Below are 16,589 nucleotides of genomic sequence, written 5' to 3'. Positions count from 1 at the left end.
ACTCTTTGCGACGCTATGGACTGTAGCCCACCAGGCTCCTCTGTCCATGGGATTCTCCAAGCAAAAATACCGGAGAAGGTGCCATTTCTTTCTCCAAAGCATCTTCCAGACACAGGGATGGAACCTGCATTTCTGGTGTCTTCTGCACTGGCCGGCAGATTCTTTACCACCATACCAACTGGGAAGCCTTTTCTGGATTTAACAATTTATTAAACATCTTCAATAGATTTAAATACTATTCTACATCATTTTAAACAATGCAAATAGCCACAAAATATATTATAAGTTAATCAGTTTCCTACTTGTTGCATGTTTAAATTATTTTCAATCCTTTGCCATTATAAACAATAGTGCAACATAACTACACATGATGAACACAGCAAAATATTTGCCCTCAGTCTTGATTATTTCCTTAAGATAAATTCCTAAAAGTGCAATTGCTAAGTTAGGCAGAACACAGTCTCTTTAAATTCTTTTTTTTTTTTTATGATTGCATTTTTTATTAAGAATAGTTTGATATTTTTGAAAAAAATCATTTTTCCCCCTGATACTGGTATCCATAGCTGATATGCTGATATAATTAAGATACATAGCTCTGTTACAACTAGTCCTCTCCGTTAAATTTCATCTAGTTATACAGTTCCCACTGAAGCCACTGTTGTTTGTTAACCCTTCCTTTTCACTGAAATGTGTTCTTGTTTATAAGGAATATTTGCAGTTGTTCTAAAACAACTTACTAATTTTTTTTTGAATTTTTCCTAAGTAACAGGAGTTAATTTATATCTTGACTACTACTACTACTACTAAGTCGCTTCAGTCGTGTCCGACTCTGTGCGACCCCATAGACAGCAGCCCACCAGGCTCTTTAAATTCTTGTAATGTATTGCCAATATATCTCAAACAAAGGATAACACCAGCTAAGTACCTACATAGTATCTAAGTGGCCTCTGTCCACTTACCAGTAATGAAGTTGTTTTGTTTTGGTTTGGTTTGGTTTTCATTTTTCTTTATGGTACTAATTTTGTAAGCCACCTTAAGTCTCAACTAGAACAAAAAAAAATCTTCTAGTAAAGTAAAAAACCATGTGGTACACATCTAAAAAATCAGCTTAGCTATTTCTAAATACACATATCAAAAATTACCTACACGCATAAAAAGTTATGATTGAAGTGGTTGGTCTTTTGCTGAAATTCTGTCTGAGGTCATATGATTCCACCAATCCTTCCATATATCTGCCAAAAATAAGATTCCAGAAAGGAAGTTCTGTACAAATTCAAACTGTTGTTAATCATTTTCATGTTCAGTGCACATGCACAAGCTAGGAACAATGGGTTGATGGTTCACCGAGTTTCATAGCAAACTAAAAAGCAAAGTGTCAGAATTTGTGTTATCCAGCAATAGAACGGTAGCTGGAGAAGGTATTTATTGTCCATTTCAAAAAAAAGGAAACCTTAGTGTAATGATTTCTAACATCCATTATGGTCCAATCACATTTGCCATCAACCACCTTGTTACATGTACGAGCGTGCCCCACATGTTATCGAAGAAAGTGTTCTCACTTACCAACCATCAGGTAGGCATTCACTTTCGTAGCCTTTAGGGGGTAGATTTGTACCATTCCATTCAAGTCCTTGCCTTTTTAATTACTTGGATACAATTTCAAGGTAAATATATAACTGTCAGGCTAGAACGAACTAAACTGACCTGTCCAGTACCTGAAATGAAACGTATACCCTGGGCCTTATTAGCACTATGTTCTGATGAAATATACTGATACCTCTGAGGGTAAATGGGTTGGAGGGTGTCATGGATTAAATATTTCCCTCCAAAATTCATGTCTACATAAAAACTTCAGAATGTGAACATATTTGGAATAGGGTCCATTAAGATGAGGTCATACTGGATTAGGAAGGCCCTAAATCCAACAACTGGTATCCTTATAAGAAGGCCATGTGAACACACAGAAAGACACAGGTAAAGCATCATGTGAAGATGGAGATAGAAACTGGAGTGACCAAGTCAAGGAATGCCAAGCAACCACCAAAAGTGAGGGAAAAGGCACAGAGAAAAAATTCTCCATCACAGCTTCCAGGAGAAACCAACTGCAAACACCTTGATTTTGAGTTTCAGCATCCAAAATCATGAGATAATACATTTCTGTTGTTTTAAGCCATCCACCTTGTGCTACAAAAGTAATACATACATACATATATATATATATATATATATATATATTATTTTTTAGATTCTTTTCCCTTCAGTTCAGCTCAGTCGCTCAGTCATGTCCAACTTTTTGCAACCCCGTGGACTGCAGCACACCAGGCTTCCCTGTCCATCACCAACTCCCAGAGCCTGCTTGAACTCATGTCCACTGAGTCAGTGATGCCATCCAACCAGCTCATCCTGTGTCATTCCCTTCTGCTCCTGCCTTCAGTCTTTCCCAGCATCAGGGTCTTTTCCAGTGAGTCAGTTCTTTGCATCAGGTGGCTAAAGTATTGGAGCGTTGGCTTCAGCATCAGTCCTTCCAATGAATATTCAGGACTGATTTCCTTTAGGATTGACTGGTTTGATCGCTTTGCAGTTCAAGGGACTCTCAAGAGTCTTCTCCAACACCACAGTTCAAAAGCATCAATTCCTCAGCGCTCAGCTTTCTTTATATTCCAACTTTCACATCCATACATGACCACTGGAAAAACCATAGCTTTGACTAGACGTACCTTTGTCAGCAAAGGTCTTTTCCCTTATAGGGTATTATAAGATATTGAGTATTGTTCCCTGTGCTATACAGTAGATCCTTGTTTATCTGTTTAATCCCAAACTCCTAATTTATCTCTCACTGCCCCTGTTATCTTTGGTACCCATAAGTTTTTTATTTTTAATTGGAGTATAATTGCTTTACAATATTGTGTCAGTTTCTGCCCTATATCTATGTTAATCAGGCATAGGTATACATTTGTCCCCTCCCTCTTGAACCTCCCTCCCACCTCCCAGCCCATCCCACCCCTCTATTTTGTCAGAGATCACCAGGTTGAGCTCCCTGCATCATACAGCAAATTCCCACTGGCTATCTATTTTACATGCGGTAATGTATATGTTTCAATGTTACTCTTTCAATTTGTCCCTCCATCTCCTTCCCTCAATGTGTTCACAAGCCTGTTCTTTATGTCTGCGTCTCCACTGCTGCCCTGAAAATAGGTTTTTCAGGACCATCTTTCTAGATTCCATATATATGTGTTAATATATGATATTTGTTTTTCTCTGACTTATTTCATTCTGTATAATAGGCTCTAGTTTCATCTACCTCATCAGAACTGACTCAAATGCTTTCCTCTCTACAGATGAGTAATATTTCATTGTATGCATGTACCACAACTTCTTTACCCATTCATCTGTCAATGGACATCTAGGTTGCTTCCATGTCCTAGCTATTGTAATTAATGCTGCAATGAACACTGGGGTATATGTGTCTCTTTCAGTTACGGTTTTCTCAAGGTATATGCCCAGAATTGGGATTGTTGGATCATATAGTAGTTTTATTCTTAGTTTTTTAAGGAATTTCCATACTTTTCTCCATAGTGGCTGTATCAATTTACATTCCCACCAACAATGCAAGAGGGTTCCCTTTTCTCCACACTCTCTCCAGAATTTATTGTTTGTAGATTTTTTGATGATGGCCATTCCGACCAGTCTAAGGTGATACCTGATTGTAGTTTTGATTTGCATTTCTCTAATAACGAGTGATATTGAACATCTTTTCATGTACTTACTAGCCATCTGTATGTCTTCTTCGGAGAAATGTGTTTTCAGGTCTTCTGCCACTATTTCATAGAGGTGTTTATTGTTCTGGTGTTGAGCTGCATAAGCTGCTTGTATAATTTGGAAATTGATCCTTTGTTAGTTGTTTCATTGGTTATTGTTTTCTCTCATTCTGAGGGTTGTCTTTCACCTTGTTTATAATTTCTTTGCCGTGTGAAAGCTTTTAATTAAGTCCCATTTATTTTTTCTTTTTCTGGTGTTGTTGTTGGCTTTATTTCCATTATTCTAGGAGGTAGGTCATAGAGAATTATGTCAAGGAGTGTGCTATCTATGTTTTCCTCTAGGAGCTTTTTGATTTCTGGCCTTACATTTAAGTCTTTAATCCATTTTGAGTTTATTTTTATGTGTGGTGTTAGGAGGTGTTCTAGTTTCATTCTTTTACATGTAACTGCCCAGTTTTCCCAGCACCACTTATTGAAGAGGCTGTCTTTTCTCCAATGTATATTTTTGCTTCCTTTTCAAAGATAAGGTGTGTGGGTTTATCTCTGGGCTTTCTATTTTGTTTCATTGACTAGTAGTATAGTAGTGCCAGTAGTATACTGTCTTGATGACTGTAGCTTTGCAGTATAGTCTGAGGTCAGAAAAGTTGATTCTTCCAGCTCCATTTTTCTTTATCAAGATTGCTTTGGCTATATAAGGAATTTAGAAAAATGGTACTGAAGAATTTATTTACAGGGCAGCAATGGAGAAACAGACAGAGAATAGACTTATGGACATGGGGAGAGGGGAGGAGAGGGTGAGATGTGGAAACTTACATTACCACATGTAAAATAGATAGCCAACAGGAATTTGCTGTATGTCTCAGGAAACTCAAACGGGCTCTGTATCAATCTAGAGGGGTGGGATGTGGAGGGAAATGGGAGGGAGGTTCAAAAGGGAGGGGATCTATGTATACCTATGGCTGATTCATGTTGAGGTTTGACAGAAAACAACAAAATTCTGTAAAGCAATTATCCTTCAATTAAAAAATAAATTAATTTTTTAAAAAATATTGCTTTGGCTATTCAGGGTCTTTTGTGTTTGGTAACCATAATTTTTTTTTTCAGTGTCTGTGAGTCTGATATGTTGCCCTTTCTGTTTCCTCTTGCTCTTTGTCTGTCCCCTTCTGTCCTCTTATACCCCATACCATTAATGCATGATTCTCAATTTTCTTTTTTGATCTTCTATCCTTTTGAGAATCTGATGAAACTTATATGCTGTCCCCACAAAATTGGTGCATATACTCACATAAGATTTAATAATAACTCACAAAAGATTTCTAAGAACATCTAGGCATTCCAAGAGTGTTCATGGATTCTTTACCTCAACCATTTATCAAATCTAAGAATCTTCTAAGCTCATTCATACTAACATGTAATAATACATGCAATATGTACTAATATTTGGCCATTCTCTCCCAGAAGGGAATTTTAAATGAAGTGAATTCATCTCTAACTAATATAACAGATCTAAAGGATATAAGCATCATTGGGCAATGTGGGGGCTGCATTTTCCTCCTAAGGGCCCCTTCCTGAAGCCCCCAAATCAAACCCTCATATAAGGTAAGCTTAATTTTACATACCCTCCCTGGAAAACAGGCAAAAAATATATAATTGACTCATGTTTACCCCCAGAAATTAATGCCACCATAATCTAGATTCAGAATCTTGGAATCACTTTGATTCTCAGAACTTTTCATCTAGTCATTCAACAGAAACCATTTTTCTTTATAATGTCTTTCATATCCATCTCTTCCTCCATGTATTAATTTCCTATTGCTTCTGTAACAAATTGCCAGCTATTTAGTGACTTAAAACAACATAAATTTATTCTCTTATACAGGGATAAAATCAAGGTTTTGGCAAGGCTGATTCCTTCTAGAAGCTCCAGAGGAGAATGTGTTTCTAACCTCTTGCAGTTTCTAGAAGCTGCTCACATTCCTGAGCTTGTGTCCACATTACTCCAATCTCTATTTCCATTGTAACATAAAGGTCTCCTAACATTGACCATCCTGCCTCTCTCTTATAAACACCTTTGTCATTACACTAGAAATATCCAGATAGTCTAGGGTAATTTCCCATTTCAAGATTCTTAATCACCTCTGTGGGGCTTCTCAGGTGGCAGAAGTGGTAAAGAACCTGCCTGTCAAGGCAGGAGATATGAAAGACACAGGTTCAATCCGTAGGCTGGGAGTATACCCTGGAGGAGGAAATAGCAACCCACTCCAGTATTCTTTCCTGGGAAATCCCATGGACAGAGGAGCCTGGCAGGCTACAGTCCATGGCATCGCAAAGAGTTGGACACAACTGAAGTGACTTAGCATGCATGCATGCAATCACATCTGCAAAGTCCCTTTTGCCATGTAAGAGAGCATATTCACAGGTTCTGGGCATTACGACATGGACATCTTTGGGGAACAATATTCTACATCACTTCTTCCTCAGCCCCAGTTTAGGTCCTTATCTATACTCCTGGACTACTTCAACATTTTCCTAATTGGCTTTCCTGACCTCTGCCTCTCTCCCAATTCCTTTGGTCATTCTCGATGTGGTAAATATTCAGCAAAAATTAGTTCTTCATCCTGTTCTTCACCCACTCCAAGACCCTGACGTTAGTTTACTTTGGCCCAATATTGTTCACTCCAATTAAACTGATGTCTACACTCTTCCCCTACACAAACACACACACAAACATTAATGGAGAGACCTATCCAGCATTTTCAGGGAATTCCTCCCTGAAGAGAAAACCTATAAGGTTAAATTTTAAGGATGTAAAGAGATGCCAAATAGGGTAAGAGCATCCCTGGCAGAGGGAAGAGCATCCCTGGCAGAGGGAAGAGGATATGTGAAAGTTGTGCGGCTGAGAAGAGCTTGGCATTGTTATGCAATGAAAGGATTGCCACATTGCCAATGTGACTGGGGCAGAGTGAGCAGAGAGGGGAGGGAGAAGAGACCACTGCGGAGAAAAAGGCAGGGACATATCATGCCGAGCTTTATAGGGGTTTTAATTTTATTACAAGTGCAATGAGAAGCCCCTGGAAGGTTTTGAATAGATCACTAGTTCCTGGAGAGATGGCAAAGAATGGAAGGGGAACAACAGTAGAACTAGAAAGACCAGTTAGGGTGTTATTGAGATGATTATAGGAATCCAGACTAGAAATAGCAGTGGCTTGGGTTCAGATAATGGCAGCTGAGTTAAGAGAAGTCGATGTAGCCAAGATCTATTTTGGAGAAGGGATCTGGAGGGTTGAGAGAGGAAAACCAAAGAGAAGTCCTAGATTTTTGGCTTCAGCAGCTGGTTAGATAGCAGTGATGCACTTTACTAAGGTAAAGAAGGTTGAGAGACAAACAGGTTTTAGAATGTAAACACTGTCCTCTAAAAGTGTAAGATCCTTATAGGAGTGGCTATGTTTAAACTTTGCTCACCAGTATATACCAGCACCTAGAACACTGCCTGAGGAGCTTCCCAGGTGGCTCAGTGGTAAAAAATCCACCTGCCAATGCAGAAGACACAGGTTCGATCCCTGGGTTGGGAAGATTCCCTGGAGAAGGAAATGGCAATCCACTCCAGTATTCTTGTCTGGGAAATCCCATGGACAGAGGAGCCTGTATTCTTGTCTCAGAAATACCATGGATAGAGGAGCCTGATGGACTACAGTCCATGGGGTTGCAAAAGAGTCAGATATGACTTAGCAATAAACAACAACCATAGCACACTGTATGACATGGTGAACATTAACTGAACTAAGGTTGTTGACAGTCCTGTAACATCCTGATGATTTACTGCTTATAAAAGGGGATACAATACATTTAAGTGAAATATTAAACTGACATGGAATATAGTTAAAAGATTTATATTTCAAAGGTATGAAGCGACAATAGCTTATGTCTTTCACATATATAAGTCTGATGTAAAGCAATTTCACAGAATGTCTGATGTAAAGAAAGTCTGATGCTATAAACTGATATTTTAGAAAGGAAAAAGTCATAAGAACTCTACTGTAGATGAAGGTTCCTTGTTATTACCTGAGTACTTAAATTATGTTGTTTTGGAGAATTGACTCTTAATGACATGGCATCAGCCTTGCACTACTAGCTTTTAGTAGTCAGGGGAGAAAACAAGAGAGATAGTGACAGCTGTTGATGTTTGTCAGATTTGACAGAGTAAGGAGGAGCTGACACTGAGACTAAATCAGTATTCATCTTTTAAACTCCAAGGGCAACATGATGTTTAGCATAGTCACATTGACATGCTATTTGCATGGCCCAACACTACTAGAATATGGACTATTCATTGTGAGGAAAGGAGAAATCCTATACAAAAAGATACAAAAATATATATCTTCATTGGTGTTTTACCAGTAGGTATCTAGAATCTTTAATACTTTTCAATACATAACTGGCATCTGGTGCTCTTACTATTCCAAGACAGGCTTTTCAAAAATTGGCACTAGCCATCATCAAATATCAGATTTGATAAGGGATATTACAAACTCAGCTAAATGTATCCAGACCTGAAATTTTATACCTTGTCTGCTCCTGCTGCTAAGTTGCTTCAGTCGTGTCCGACTCTGTGCGACCCCACAGACGGCAGCCCACCAGGCTCCTCTGTCCCTGGGATTCTCCAGGCAAGAACACTGGAGTGGGTTGCCATTTCCTTCCCCAATGCATGAAAGTGAAAAGTGAAAGTGAAGCTGCTTAGTCATGTCCGACTCTTCGAGACCCCACAGACTGCAGCCCACCAGGCTCCTCCGTCCATGGGATTCTCCAGGCAAGAGTACTGGAGTGGGTCGCCATTGCCTTCTCCAATACCTTGTCTAAGTGAGATCTAAAACAAAACAAACAAGCAAACAAAAATGCTCTCGGAGAGCCAAGCAATACATTTTTAAAAAACATTCTGAAGGGATTAAAAATAATTTTAATTTCTCACAATCCAGCAATTCCACTTCTGGGTATATACCCAAAATAATTGAAAGTAAGGTCTCAAAAAGATATTTGTACACCCACATTCATAGCAGTACTATTTTCAATGGCAAAAAGCTAGAAGTAACTCACCCAAGTGTCTATCAACAAAAGGATGGATAAACAAAATGTAGTATGTATGTACAATGGAGCATTATACAGCCTTAAAAATGAAGGGAATTCACACATGCTGTAACATAGATGAAGTATGAACACAGTACGTTAGATGAAACAAGCCAGTCACACGCAAAAAAATCAACTATTTTATGATTACACTTCTATGAGCTACTTAAAGTAGTTAAATTCATGGCGACAAAGTAGAATGGTCACTGTGAGAGGCCAGGGGGAAAGGGAAAGGGAAGTTAGTTTAACGGACACAGAGCTTCAATTTGGGACAATGTAAAAGTTCTGGGGCTGTATGGCAGCGATGGTCATCGAATAAAATGAATATATTTAATGCTGCCCAACTGTACATTTAAAAATTGTTTAAATGGTAGAGTTTACCTTCTGTGTATTTTACCTCAATCAAAAATAATAATTAAGTTGTAAGTGATCAGTCACATGAGCAATATTATCATAATCTGACAGGATAAGACAAGTTAAGAGTGGGATCTTAGTCTCTGCACTACCTTCAGAGCACCTGGCACCATGGGTTTCAGTTAATAGTAAGGCAAGTTTGAAACAATAATGGATGAATGTGGTCTGCAAAAAGCAAAATAGTTTTAATGCCATGTAGAATTATTTTATCTAGAATGAGAAAATGATAGTTTCACGTCTCTTCAGACCAGTCCACATCACATGCTTTTCAGCTACAGGGAAACTCTTTCAGAGAATCATAAACAAACTCAAATGGGTTCAGGGAGGAGTAATCAGGAGGAAAAGGGGATCTGAGAAGTCCTTTATGAGAAACAACTGAAGGATGACACACTAGCAATGATGAAAAAAAAAAAAAAAGTTTGTTTCCTCATGACTGAGAAGAATAGAATTAAGACCAAATTTTGGAAGCTACATAGTAAGAGAGTTTTCAGATCAGTAGAAGGAAGAAACTCTCCAACAGTTTCCACAGCACTTTATCAGTACCCCTCGGATAGAACTTTCCACTCTCTATCTGTAACTAAAGTTGCTCCCAGAAATTACTTCAGTATCCACGTAACATCTGATGATGCACATATTAGGCCCTGAAATACTTGTTTGATGAATTAAAGAATGTGAGAATGATTAAACAAATGACTGTCAGATCTACCCAAAGGTGAAACTGAGCTGTCCTGTGAGGGAAGGCATTCAAACAGAGGCTAGTTAACACTTGGCAGGGATGTTATGGAGGAGATCCAAGTTTCGTTTACTTGGTTGGATTAGATGACTTTTAAAGGCCTTTCAAGCCCTAAAGATCTATGGTTTCATGGCCTGGGTTTAAGCACTGGCCTCACCACTTCAATAGCGCTGTGGTATTAGGTAAAGTCATTGCGCTGCTATGCTCAAATGGGATCAAAAGATATACCCTGCATGCTATATAAATTATTTGGAAGAGCAAAATAACTTTTAACAAAAACAAACAACAAAAACCAAAAATGAAGGCTAACTACCTCCCTACCTTGACTGGTGAGAGGTCAAGTGTGAATTTTTAGAGGGCTCCCTAGGGAGGCCAGTGGAAGCCTGGGGTGAGTGGGACCAGACCAGAGGAACTGGCTGTATGACAGGGTTTGTCCCTGAGGGTAAGGCAGTATTAACCCTAAATACTGTCGACCAAGGGGCACAACCATTTCAGGTTTGATGAAGGTCAGTGTCCATCTTTGGCAAGTCAGTCCAACCAGGGGAGCAATGCCTCAAGAGTACATCTCATATACTGCTGGGTGGGGCACAGAAATAGAAAACAACAGGTGATTCCAGATTGACCAAGATCTCAGCCAAGTGGATGGGATTCAGGTTATCTAAAACACTTAAAAAGAAAATAATACAGGAGCCAGGGGGACAGGCCAATATGGAAGAAAGTGGAGGAAGGCTGTGGTTCAACTCAGACATTCCAGAGCCTAAGTAAAAGCACTGAGATGAATGCCAGGCCCCAGCTGATGGGTCTGGTGCTACAACTGTACTGCTGCCTTGGTCAAAACAGACTCTTAAACTGCCTGAGGTTAAACCAGTAGGAAGAAACCATTATGGAATACAGGTGAATCAGGGAGAGAGGCAGGATTAAACTGGGAAAGTGCCCCACAATTTACAAAGGACTGTACAGACATATATGATTATAGCTTAGTGATTAGAAAGCTGCCTCTGGAGTCAGACTATCTGGGACTGAATCAGATTTGACTCAGTTTGACTTGAGAGTGGGCCCATGCCTTACCTTTCTGTGTCTCCATTTCTTCTGTAGCAAAATGGAGATGATAACAGTACCTACCTCATAGCATGGTCTGGGGATAAATGAAATAACATGGCAACATGCTTAGAACCATTTCCTTCTCCAGATGCTTAGAACAGCACCTGGCATACAATGTGTTCACAGTAAATATCAGGAGTTAAAGATCTTTATCTAGAGCTCAGTGATCTGTTCTGATCTACATATCTCGGTCATTTTTTCTTGCTGAATAACCTATTCTTAAATTATGTCTTTGGTTGTCTTCTTCCAATGGTTCTCAACCAGGAGTGATTTTGCTCTGAGGGACACTTAACATAATCTGGAGACAGTGTTGGACATCTCTTCACAGGGTGGAGCGGGGTGTCGGGGTGGGGATGGTTACTGGCATCGAGGTCTGCCCAGCCCCAAATGTCAATAGAAAAGAGGTTGAGAAATCCTGGCTTAGGCCCATTTCTAGTAGCAAAATGTCATTTAATGCAGCTCTGAAGGAAAAAGCAGCATCTTCTCTTTCCTTCACTTTCCAGAGCTCTAAATCCTCTGAAAGCATGGGAGTGAAGGGAAGCTCTGCACTCTTCGAGTCACCATCTTTTCATCCTATCCCAGAATTGCCCAGAATTCCAAAAGTCAGAGTGAACGCATGGTCCATGGTTCGTGGGTCTTTCGTGAAGCTGCCTTGTAGCAATGTGAATAAATGATTATATTGTACAAATTTCTAACTCTGAGTATAAAATATTCAACTAAAAATGTCATCTAATCAAGAGATTAAGTGTTCTAAGAATTGAAAGTGGCTGGATTATAAACCTGATGAGCTTTATGTTCCATGTGCACATAAAGAATGTTTTGTAATGACTGATGAGCAAGCTAACTTTTCATTTCTTCTCCAAATGGCTAGATTTTCTTTTTCTCAGTGAACACTGATCTTAAATACACACAAATGCTAAAACCCAGCTGTTCATCTTTGTGAGCAAAGAGCAATCTTAAATTAGTTTTTATAACTTATACATTCCTTTCACTCTAGGAAAGTGCAACTCTCAACAAATAATGTTTTAATTAAAATCCAGTAAATGCTTTTCCTGTTCTTTTTCTCCCTAGTCTTACACCATACTTTTTTGCATCTTATGTCCAAGAAGTACTACCAAAATATAATTTTTCAAAAAACAGTATCAAATCACCAACTTTATTTTGATTGTAGAGCTTATGATTAAAATGTTTCCATGTATGTAACCTTAATTACAGGCTTCATGAAGGAGAAGACTGCAATTTTACCATTTTTACCTATTGATAAATCAGTTTTTTTGGTTAGAAGATGGCTTAAAGCCACGTACACTTCATTAACTGCCACCAACTGAACAGTGACCATAACCCTGGATTTCTGAGCACTTAATCCTTGGTACAGTAAAACTGATGCTATCAGGAAAACTACATTGTCAAAATCAATTATTTTGGAGGATTTCCTCTTTGCTGCGGTCCTCTATTCAATCTAACTTGAATGTGCTGCATCGGAGACACAAATCATTCAGCACATACTTGGAAACCAACTGTAGTTTTGCTAGGGCTGCCATAACAAAGTACTGTACCACAGACGGAGTGGCTTAAACAACAAAAACTTGTTTTCTCACAATTCTGGAGGTTAGAAGTCTGAGACCAAGGTGTTGGCAGGCTTGGTTTCTTCTGAGGTCTCTTTCCTGAGCTTCTATGTGGCTGTCTTGTCCCTGTGTCTTTACATGGTCTTCCTTCTGTGTGTGTCTCTGTCCCAATTTCCTCTTCTTATGAGGACACCAGTCAGATTGGATTAGAGCCCACCCGACTCATTTTAACTTGACTGCCTCTTTAAAGATCCTACCTCCAAATAGAGTCACATTCAGAGTTACTAGGAGTTAAGGCTTCGATATATAAGTCTCGGAAGGACACTGTCAAAAATCCAGAAATAGCAAAATTAAAACCACAAGATCAGTAAGTAGTATTTAGTAAGAATTTATTGGGCTTCCCTGGTGGCTCAGAGGGTAAAGCGTCTGCCTGCAATGTGGGAGACCTGGGTTCGATCCCTGGGTCAGGAAGCTCCCCTGGAGAAGGAAATGGCAACACACTCCAGTACTCTGGTCTGGAAAATCCCATGGACAGAGAAGCCTGGTGGGCTACAGTCCATGGCGTCGCAAAGAGTCGGACATGACTGAGTGACTTCATACTTTATTGTGCATATAAGAAAATTTGAGAACTGGGAACTTTCAAATGTAAAACTGACGTGAAGCTCAAGGACATGATGTTACAGGATGGCTAATAAAGTGAAAATGAGGAAGTTAACTTTTACAGTGATTGGTTATTTTCAGTGGGAGTTTCCAGATGGTAGGGAGTTGATTAAAAGTGATTTTATATCATATTTAGGAAGATAAATTTTTTTATGATTATCCAGGGCATTTACAAGAGATAACCTAAGTTAATTTTTACTTGTGTTCACGAAGTACTTTTGATTTAGTTTTGCTTATGTGTCTTAAACAGTTTTGTCTGCCAGGGAATTTTCAAGTCTTGTCTCCATTTGTATTTAATTTTAACAATATCAATTCACAGACTGTCCATATTTTTGATTTGGTTAAGGTGGAAAAAAGTAGTCCCAGATGATCATTTCTACACAGAAAAATTAAATCTAAGTTATATTCGAACAGGAATCAGATTATAGCATAAGCTATAGGTTGTTGGAGATTCCTAAATGTTATTGTTAAAAACGGCAAATATTTGGACCAACAAATCTCAGAAGGCTGAGGATATGAAAGGCCTATCAGAAACAATGAGGTCCCAGGTATAATGGAAATTAAACATTTGCATGTGTAAAAGCTTTGTTTGATATATCTGAGACTTTGTACCTGAGACCTCCTGTTTGCATACCAAGTTCACCTTCTTCTTTATCTTGTTTAGTTGCTAAGTCATGTCCAACTCTTTGCGACCCCATGGACTGTAGCCCGCCAGGCTCCTCAGTCCATGGGATTTTTCAGGCAAGAATACTGGAGTGCGTTGCCATTTCCTTCTCCAGGGGATCTTCCCAACCCAAGGATTATGGCCGGTGGATTCTTTACTTCTGAGCCACCAGGGAAGCCCAATGAGGGGAAAAAAATAAAAGAGTGAATGAGAGTTCAGAAGAAAACTTTGGAAAATATTTTCAAACCAAGGTAGTTTCCTTCTGCTACTTAGTCTAGATCCAAGAACATTCAAAGTCCATAGAGGCTACCATTTCTCTAAAGGAAAAAGAAAGAAGCCTTAATGGTTTGCAAACACCTGCTCAGGCCTTGACTTTGCCTCCTTCCCCACTGCCTGTCTGCCATTCTGGAAAGGTGTGATGTGGAGATGATAAAGTTTAAAAAACAAAATAGGGAAAAGTGGGCACTACACTAGACAGAGATGTGTTCCCACCCATTCAAAATTAAATTAGGGGAGCAGAAGATAACTGACAGGGGAAGCAGGGGAGAGCTGACGTTCTACAGTTCCTCACTGCCTCATCACAACACTGTCCTAGACACACACTATGTCTGGATAAGCACCATCTTCTAATAGAGACTGGCAACTTCTAGTAAAGAAAACTTCCTTTTGAATTTGATAAGGAAATTATGTAAGCATTATTAAGAAATTTTAAAAAGGAAGAAAACAACGTATTACTGAGTAGAAACAAGAGATTAGGAATTAAAGCACAGAAACGGTCACTGACTTACCATCATACTGGCAGGAAGGATCAAAAGGCAGTAACCGGAGGTCATTCCTTTGCTAATATCATTTAATATTTTTGTGCTTGAACTGAGATAGAGCAATAACGAGTGCATGCTTATGTGGTTTGTAAACACTAGGTTGAAAGGGTTGCTAATGTTTTAAACAAAGTAAATTCAGAGTGACTCTAAGTAGTAGATGATCAGAGGAAGTTTAATAGGAATAATTTCAAGACTGTACAGATAAGGAAAATGATATCAGCTTTAGCAATATAATGTATTAGCTGGCACACAGCTAGTATCCAAAAAATGTTTCTTGGAATGAATATGAATATGACACTTCTGTTCTGTGCCTGTTGGTTAACTGAGAGCCTAAAACCCACTGAGAGTAGATCAGCAAAGTCTTTTAAAGCAATTGACCCTAGAGATGAAGAAGTAAATAAAGTTGCATTTAAATATATCTAGTTGTATCAAATATGTCCTTCATTTACTTGTCTAACAAATCTTTATTGATCACATTGGACAAATGAACAGGACAGAATCCCTGGCATTACAGAGTTGTACAGGAGAAAGTCTGGGAGGACAACTGTTACAGTACAGTGCTGGGGACAGGGGAGACTGGGTGCAGCAGTAAGAACTTCTAAAAGGATGTATCTCATAAAGGATGACTGCTGCTGCTGCTGCTGCTAAGTCGCTTCAGTCGTGTCCGACTCTGTGTGACCCCATAGACAGCAGCCCACCAGGCTCCACCATCCCTGGGATTCTCCAGGCAAGAATACTGGAGTGGGTTGCCATTTCCTTCTCCAGTGCATGAAAGTGAAAAGTGAAAGTGAAGTCGCTCAGTCGTGTCCGACTCTTAGCGACCCCGTGGACTGTAGCCTACCAGGCTCCTCCGTCCGACAAGGAGTTAGCAATTGTGGGGTGGGAGAAGAAAGCATAAGCAGAGTTAACCAAGTGTGCAAAGAGACAGAGGCTAGAAAATAAGGCATGTTTGGAGTACAGCACATGACTGGGTTGAGGAGTCAGAGTAGATGATGAGACTAGAGAAGGACGTAAGAATTTATCCCGAACGCCTTGGGATGGTTTGCTGAAGAGCTGGACTTTATTCTTCTCTTCCCCCAACTTTATCAAAATATAACTGACATATGTTGTTCATGCACCCAGTCATGTCCGACTATTTGCGACCCCTGGAGTGTAACATGCCAGGCCTACCTGCCCCTCACCATCTCCCGGAGTTTGCCCAAGTTCATGTCCATTGCGTCAGTGATGCCACCCAGCCATCTCATCCTCTGACGCCCTCTTCTGCCCTCAATCTTTCCAAGCATCAGGGACTTTTACAATGACTCGGCTCTTCACATCAGTTGACCAAACTACCAGAGCTTCAGCTTCAGCATCAGTCCTTCCAATAAGTATTCAGGGTTGATTTCCTTTAGGATTGACTGGTTTGATTTCCTTGCTATCCAAGGGACTCTCAGGAGTCTTCTCCAGCACCACAGTTCAAAAGCATCAGTTCTCTAGAGCTCTGCCTTCTTTACAATCCAGTTCTTACAACTGACATATAACATTGTGTAAATTTAAGGTGTGACATGTTGTTTTTATACACTCATAAATTGCAAATCGATTACCACCAGAGTATTAATTAACACCTCCATGACGTCACATAATTGCCATTCCCTTTTTGTAGTGAGAATATTTAAGATTCACGTTCTTAGCAACTTTCAAGTATATAGTACAGCACTGTTATGTATAATCACAATGCTGTACATCAGATTCCTAGAACTTTTTCATCTCCCA

Source organism: Giraffa tippelskirchi, chromosome 1 (assembly GCF_054371585.1).
Source record: "Giraffa tippelskirchi isolate mGirTip1 chromosome 1, T2T-mGirTip1v1.2.pri, whole genome shotgun sequence".
Taxonomy (NCBI): Eukaryota; Metazoa; Chordata; class Mammalia; order Artiodactyla; family Giraffidae; genus Giraffa; species Giraffa tippelskirchi.
This window is presented reverse-complemented; position numbering follows the sequence as displayed.